At 41.6% G+C, this 7,865-nt stretch overlaps 1 pseudogene; it reads left to right on the top strand.

Annotated features, from left to right (window-relative positions):
- The first annotated feature begins 2,549 nt into the window (after positions 1-2,549).
- On the top strand, positions 2,550-5,159 carry LOC118741525 (annotated as a pseudogene).
- The last annotated feature ends 2,706 nt before the right edge of the window (positions 5,160-7,865 follow it).

Raw genomic sequence — 7,865 nt, 5'->3', positions numbered from 1 at the left:
AGGGTGGTGCATTATATTTGGAAATATTTAGGCTTAAGGCCTAAACATCCCGGTCCCCTTGCGGTAAGCAACATCTAAATATCGGCCGCGTTTCAGCTACCAAGCGCACATGGTTTTTACAAACAAATGTTTTCTATGTCTTGATGTTAATGATCAAATCAGGCAGAAGCGTCGGCATTCATTAAGGTAGAGTTCGTCCTTCCTTTATGGAGTGCTACTGCAGATGTAAATATAAGTGGTAATTAAGGAAATGTACGTGGTTACTTTTTCAAATGCACTTTATTTAAATTCATTATTTTATTTCATTTTAGAGTATGATAATTTAGATGTAATGTATGTATGTAAAAAAAGGAAAGTTACGCTCTAGAGACCCCGGACAGCACCCAACCAAATATGGTGCTTTGGGCGAGCAGTGGTCCAAATGTTGTGGGCAGTGTCCCAGGTAATAAAATATCTGCGTAAACGTCGGTTCCCAGGATCACGCGTATCGGTGCGGTGCATAAAAGCGAGGGTCCGCTAAGCGTATATGCGCGTACGGCTCAGCCACTGAGGCATCCGCGTTGCTAGATGGGCTTATTCTGCTAAAATTGGGTAGCGCAATAGCGTGAGTTGCTACCCGTTTATTTTGCCCATATTTTCCCCGTAAGCATAACAGACAACCTCTTTCTCCGCTAACGCGCGTCTCGTCCAGGCGCAACTCTCGGGCTAAGTCAAGTGATATTATAGTTCGAGGGGAACATACGTCGATAAGCGCGCGGATCAAATGTAGGCGCCCTCCAGCTTCTACTTTAACGACTGCAGTCGGAGCGATAGCGATCATTGGTTGAAGTGTTGGCGCAGCTATGGTATGGTGACCCAAGATTCCGTTTCGGAACGTACGTCGCTTCGATAGCTGGTGAGGCCGAGTCGCCAGTCTACCTTCCTTTTGTGTGCGTCGAGAGGACTTGCGTCTGGGATTACGCAGGCGGAAAGGCCTGGTTTCCGCTCCACGTAACCGGTTCCGCTCGTGCTGCAATAGGGGTCGAAAAGGCCTAGTTTCCGATCCCCCTTCTGCGAATGCGCGGAGAGGCCGAGTCTCCGCTACATCGCCTGAAAGTGCACCTTCTTCGGTATCTGGACGGAAAGGCCGCGTTTCCGTTCCAGAATCGGACGCAAGTAGCGAGATTACACCATCGGAATTTTCTTCTTCCTCCTCCACCTGTTGGGCCCATGACTTTTTCGATGTGCTGGGTTCATCCTCGAAATGTAGTGTCGAGTGGTGCTTTTCGCCACATCGTTTACATCTGCCTTCGCTCACGCAGTCTTTTAATTCGTGATTCATCGCGAGGCAATTAGCGCAGTAGCGTCCTAGTAAGGCCTCACGCAATCTTTCCTCTGGCGACTTCGCACGATACAAAGGGCAAAGCCTGATCGGATGATTTGCGTCGCATAGGCGACATGGTTGCGGATAGCGATGGGCGCGCTGTTCGGCCCTTTTCCTCATTGCGGCAAATTGAGACATCGTTTCCTCTGAAATTGTGTCGATACTTTACGTTGGTTCGAGTTTTACGCTTGATATGAGTTGTTGCGTGGCGAGTGTATCGACATTGGCTAATTACATTAAGGGCATAACTATTTCGCTGATGCATAAGAACAGTTTGGTTTGTGTAAATGGGTTTATCATTCGTACGGCGCAAACTGACTCGTGTAAATTATGTATAAGGCAAGATTTCGACCCATAAAGAAATGAAAAGTGGATCGCACAAATGCCATACATTCCATTGAGCAGGAATGCCTTGGCAAAGTTAAATTTTTATTACTTCGAAAATTGTAAATTGCCTTTATGATGTTTGGAAGTGCCAATATTAAGTGAAAAAGATCATTTCCGTTGATGACTTGATCTACTAATATTCGTAATTAGCAGTTCAACTTCATTGCATGAAGTTGTCGAAAACGTATTACTCTACATTTGGAGAGTTTTTAGCCATTCTCGCAACCCTACAACTAGTCTGCCACCCAAAAAAAAGGTTTGGATGCCACTGTAGGCGATACTCGTCTAAAAACAGGGTAGCTCATATGCAGCAGAATACATAAGTTTAATTTCAAATTTTATTACAAAATGTCTTATTCCATTATGAATTTTACATAAAAATATGTGAAATATTTATAAAAGGTTAGTGCATTGATATGGGCTTATGACAATGCATCTTTTTTTTTACATTTTTATCCCAACAATAAAATATATTTACGGTACTATATGCTTTGTTGCAGAAACATCTTTACTGACTCAAAATATATTGTCATAATTCAAGTGGTGGTAAAAAATTCAAGAGTTGAAAACCGCAGTAGAAAATTCAATTTCGCTAAGAAGTGTAGTAGATCTACTGCCATTGCAGTAAGTTCCGAACGCTGACCGACATACTACGTTCACTTTGTGGAATGCATGTATGTATGTACATTGGTACAATTGTCAGAAACCATTCAAGGCGAATTTATACAATGGAAAACCGTATACATACATACAAGGTGAAATGATATTTCTTCATTGAAAAAAAAAAAAAAATGTCAGAATGAATTCAATGGAAATCCGTATACATACACGGCGAATTCATATCTCATTTCAATTATATTTTTCTGGCACGCGGCGGTTGTGTAATCTTAAGGTTAGGTGAGTATGCGTAAAATATCGTATTATATAGCTATGTTTGAATGTAATTTTTTCTTAATTACAGGATGTTGCTGGGCATAGTTTCTGCTGGTGTTATTTTTCGGCAAATAACACCAACATCGAGGGACTTAATCGAAGTAAGTACCCGATTAAATTGCTGGCTTTTCTGGGTAAACAGATTTTCCAAATTGCTGCCTTTTCATTGATTGACTAAGCAACGCCATAGTGAGTTATTCAATACCTACTTTATGCCACAATCTTCCATGCAGCTATGAATAAATGATTATAGTTCGGTTAAATGGGCATCTTAGTCGTACATACATATGTGCTTAAAAGGCGCAATTCTGTCCACTAGTATACCCCAAATATGTATATAAAACAAGCGAATTATCAATATGAGTTTTTCAAACCAGTACGAATCACATACCCCAAACTGTCCTTCGGGTAGCAAATTAGATCAGTCGAACTTTGCTCCATTCCATTTCGAATATTTCCTGAATTCGTGGTTGTTTAGCGAAAGCGCTCACAGGACAGACAACGATATACATCATATAATGGAACTCAGACTAAATGGTAAAATGACATAGGTTAGAAAATGCATAGCAAGTATGCATACGTTTCTAGTAGGCGATTGTATACACCGCATTAGTTCAGTAAACTGGCCTTAATTCGTCAGCTGCTCGAGAATCCTTTTACCCTCCGTTTGTATGTGATCGTGACTAAGCTCCATCTCGCTTCACCATACTGACGATTTCGCAAGCTTGCCATAGGGGTTGTAGACCTTTTCACTGCGGCGCGCGACTTATTTTGATCAGATATTTCTTTTGTAATTGCCTTGCTGCCATAATCTTTTCGCTAGGCATGGCAGTTTTTTTTTTTTTTTGCAAAAAAAAAGAAAAGGTTTTTAAAGAAGTTTGCAATGTAACGGCGAAAAGCGGGCGGTATGCCCGGAAAATACTAAATTTTGTTTTATCTGGTAAAAATTAATGTAGTGCTATTTCAGTACGGAGTTAGTACACATTCCAACGCAAAGGGGGACAATTCTTGGCGAGTAGCGAGTGGGAAAAAGTTCATTGTTTCGCTATTTTACTACCAACTCATTTGAAACAGATACCGATCGCAAATTTACGCTGGGCGTGGGCCATATAGACCGTGACTACAATGTTGGTGAGAAACAAATCAATCTTCAACTATGAGATCCTGGCGGTATGGAACCTGTTGCACCTTTTAACTCATTATACTACAAACTCCCTACAGGTGCCATAGTTTTAACACGTCTACTCGACACTGCCACTTATGCCCGAAAATACGAAAATTTCCATTTGAATTAGAAGCCTTTTGCGAACAGTACCACAGTTTGATTAATGCCAGTTAAAAACAGCTTTTCGCAAAGCTTCGCAAGGTATCGATAAGATTCGCGACATCTCCTGTATACCTGTCGATGCCTGTCATTCTAACATGGAACTCCAAGCTTTGGAGCCACATAGTTTCAAATTCACCACAATTGAAGCTAACGCACTGCAACGTGAATTTTCACTATGGTGATTATTCAATGGGTAAAAAAAAAAACGAAAGAAAAAACAAATTGATAAAAACTAACAAGGACGAATTTGTAAGCAGGTTTGTGGTACACGGTTGTCAACAATAACGTGAATCAATCAGTTCGTTAAATTTAAAAATGTGCAATCTTGCTGCGATTTACTAATAAAAAATGTGTAAATCTTTGTTTACTTAATTTAATCGCGTCCAATGATTCGACGGCTGAAAAAGCAGTGTCCGGTAATCGGAACGCAATCGACACCACTGATGATATAGGAAATCCGACATGGACTACTACAACGAGATTGACGCGTATTTTGAGGAATGTCCGAATACGGAAGAAAACAACTACAGATCCTGTTTGTTTTCTACTGGAGATAATTAAAAAAAAATTATTGTGTTCGAAACACACCCCGCGCATGCAACATTTACCTGGTCAATTGCACATAATCTGGATACCTGTATCATCAAAACCCAAGTGAAATTTTTAACAGTCTTTATTCAATGGTATAGGTTCCAGTCTGGCTTGCGGGTCCCCATTCCAGCTGACGGTTCTCTTCGGGGTAGTATCCTGGTTTTCTACTACTTCCATCATCATCCTTATTCGAAATGTCGTTGGTCTGGTAACAAAGTTGTATGTTCTTACCTTCTTTTTTTGTTGTTAACCGTTTATTCGAGGCCTAATTGGTTTGTGTTTTTTATCAGGGATTGCTGGCATAACGACATGCTGCGTATCGTGCGATTACGAACAACAAAACACAAACAAAAAGAAGCTGATTGTCACCGAACCGAACCCTTTTGGAACCGAAGATATCTGAGTTTTTAAATATTTTTTTTGTATTATTTTAAATTGTTCCTTTCGGGCGGGTCTTACACTATAAACTGCCTACACAGTTTATGCAATCTCTTCTAAATAAAGCGGATAGAAAACCAGCAAGCTTGAGAGGTTGAAGATTTTGAAACAAAAAAACTTATCGGGTTAAACTTGCTAGTTTTCTACTGTTTGCTTTTATTCTGAGGCGGAGTAGTTCGCTACTTCTGCAGTTATTTTAATTATGGATTCAGATCTGAGGATGGTCGTTTTTGTATAGCCAGATCAACCCGGGGTAACTCGGGTAAGAACCATCACGCCAAATACAAAAAAAAAACTCAAAATATACTCCATGGTACTAAAAACAAGTTATCTCAAAAAAGGTTAGACATGGTATCCCTCCTACTACCTAGAAGTGGAATGTTGTGGTAAAAGGAAGTGGAATGTAGTAAAGTGGTGAGGGGTAATTTATGAGGCGGTTGTTGGCTCCGAGTTTCCATCGTTGTATGGCGGGAGTAGAACCAACTTCACCAGTGGTCTTGTGACTTGACCTTTCTCCGTCGAGATGTCCACTACTCGTACTCTGCTGTCGGCACCAGGGTGTACGTTGACAACTCGTCCTAACCTCCACTCAGTGGGGGTTAAGTTGTCTTCCTTGATGACGACCAGATCACCAGGTTTGATATTTTCTTTGGGATGCTTCCACTTAATGCGTTTTTGAAGTTCGGTTAGGTACTCTGTTTTCCATCGCCTACAGAAAGTTTGATTCAGTGCTTTGAGTTTTTGCCACCGATTCACTATGGAGGCAGGAGTTTCATTAACGTCTAATTCTGGTGGGGCTAGAAGATGTCCACCGATGAGAAAATGGCCTGGAGTAAGAGGCTCCAGGTCAGTAGGGTTATTTGAAGAGGGACTCAGTGGCCGTGAATTGAGGCATGCCTCAATACGGCATAAAAGAGTACTAAGCTCTTCAAAGGTGTATTTGTGGGCGGACGCAATTTTTCTAAAGTGGCTTTTGAAGCTCTTTACGCCCGCTTCCCACAGTCCTCCCATGTGAGGCGCTGCAGTGGGTATAAAATGCCACGTCAGCATTTGATGATTGTATTTCGAGATAGTTTTTTCTCGGGTTTCAGACAGAAAAGCTTTAAATTCAGATCGTAAGGATCGTGAGGCTCCGACAAAGTTAGTGCCGTTGTCGGAGTAAATATTTCTCGGACATCCTCTTCTAGCCACGAACCGTGCGAACGCTGCTAGAAAAGATGGGCTACTAAGATCAGTAGTAGCTTCTAAGTGAATCGCTTTTGTCGTGAAACAAACAAATAAACAGACATACCCTTTAGAAACTCGACAACCTCTGCCGCGGTAACTTTTAACATCAAAAGGTCCAGTAAAGTCTACCCCCGTATTGGTGAAAGCGCGAGTAAATGTAGTGCGTTCCGGAGGAAGAGTTCCTATAAGTTGAGTTTGTGACCGTTTTTTAAAGATAATGCATGTCTTACAATTATGGATAGTGGACCTGATCAAGTTCTTGACTTTGGGAATCCAGTATTGGGCACGGATGAGGCGTAGCATCAGTTGATTCTCTCCATGCAAGGAGACCTTGTGAATAAACGATACAATAAGGCGGGGCAACCTGCTGTTATACGGGATAATGCTCGGGTGGCGTTCATTGTATGCTAAGTCCTGGGATGCTCCAAGGCGACCTCCGGCTCTGATAATGTCATGTTTATCGATGAACGGATTAAGCGGAAGGATTTCACTCTTCGCATCGATTGGTTTTTTAGACTTCAAGTTTGCGTATTCTTCACCATAATAATGCTTCTGGTAGATTTTTATCAGGATTTCTGCCATTGTTTTAATTTCATTAGATGAAATTAAACAAGAATTTTCCTGAAATGAAGCTTTTGTTTTGGAATGAGTTCTTCGATAGAATCTCATAACATATGATAAAACTCTCAAAGCTCTCGGTAGATCGGAAAAACGGTCAAGAATATCGATATCATTTGCTCTTGTTGTCGCATAAGTGTGTGCTCTTTTTTCTTCAACTTCTGTATGATAGTCTGTTCCTTGAGCGGGCCACTTGGAGTTGTCTTCTTGCAGCCAAGAAGGTCCCTGCCACCACAAAGAATTGTTGACCAATTCTGACGCAGGTAGTCCTCTGCTAGCCAAATCGGCTGGATTTTAGGCCGAGTCTACGTGTAGCCAGTCCTTCTCCCCTACTTTTTCTACGATTTTCGTAATTCGGTGGGCGACGAAGGTTGACCAAGAACAAGGCGGCTTTCGTATCCATGCGAGTACGATGGTCGAGTCCGTCCATAGATGTGTCTTCACTGGTCCTAGGTTGAGGTTGTTGATTATAGATTCTATGATTTCTGCGAGCAGTACTGCTCCGCAAAGCTCCAGTCGTGGTAGCGATATAGTTTTGACGAGAGCTACTCTGGTTTTTGCCAAAAGTAGATTGACCAAAATTTTGTCATCTCTTTTGACACGCATATATGCCGTAGCCGCATATGCTTTTTCTGATGCGTCGCAGAAACCATGTATCTCTATGGTGTCTCCAGGTGAGAAGTATACCCATCGAGATATTCTGATATTATCTATTTCGTGGTAATGTCTCATAAAATGCTGCCAACGTTCTAAAATAGTATCAGACACAGTCTCATCCCAGTCTGTGCCTTCTAGCCAAATACTTTGCATGAGTATTTTGGCTACGATGACTATTGGTGCGAGCCATCCCAGTGGATCGAAAAGCTTGGCAATCGCTGACAGCCCTTTTCGTAATAGTGTCGTGCTCCTCCAATGGTCTGACCATAAAATAAAATAAATCCGTATGGGCATTCCACCTTATGCCCAGAGCCTTAACCGTGC

The sequence above is a fragment of the Rhagoletis pomonella genome, unplaced genomic scaffold, assembly GCF_013731165.1.
Source record: "Rhagoletis pomonella isolate Grant_MI unplaced genomic scaffold, Rhpom_1.0 Rhpom_scaffold_00006, whole genome shotgun sequence".
In the NCBI taxonomy this organism is placed as follows: Eukaryota; Metazoa; Arthropoda; class Insecta; order Diptera; family Tephritidae; genus Rhagoletis; species Rhagoletis pomonella.
The sequence above is the reverse complement of the archived record's forward strand: the minus strand, read 5'-3'. Positions and strand labels throughout refer to the sequence as shown.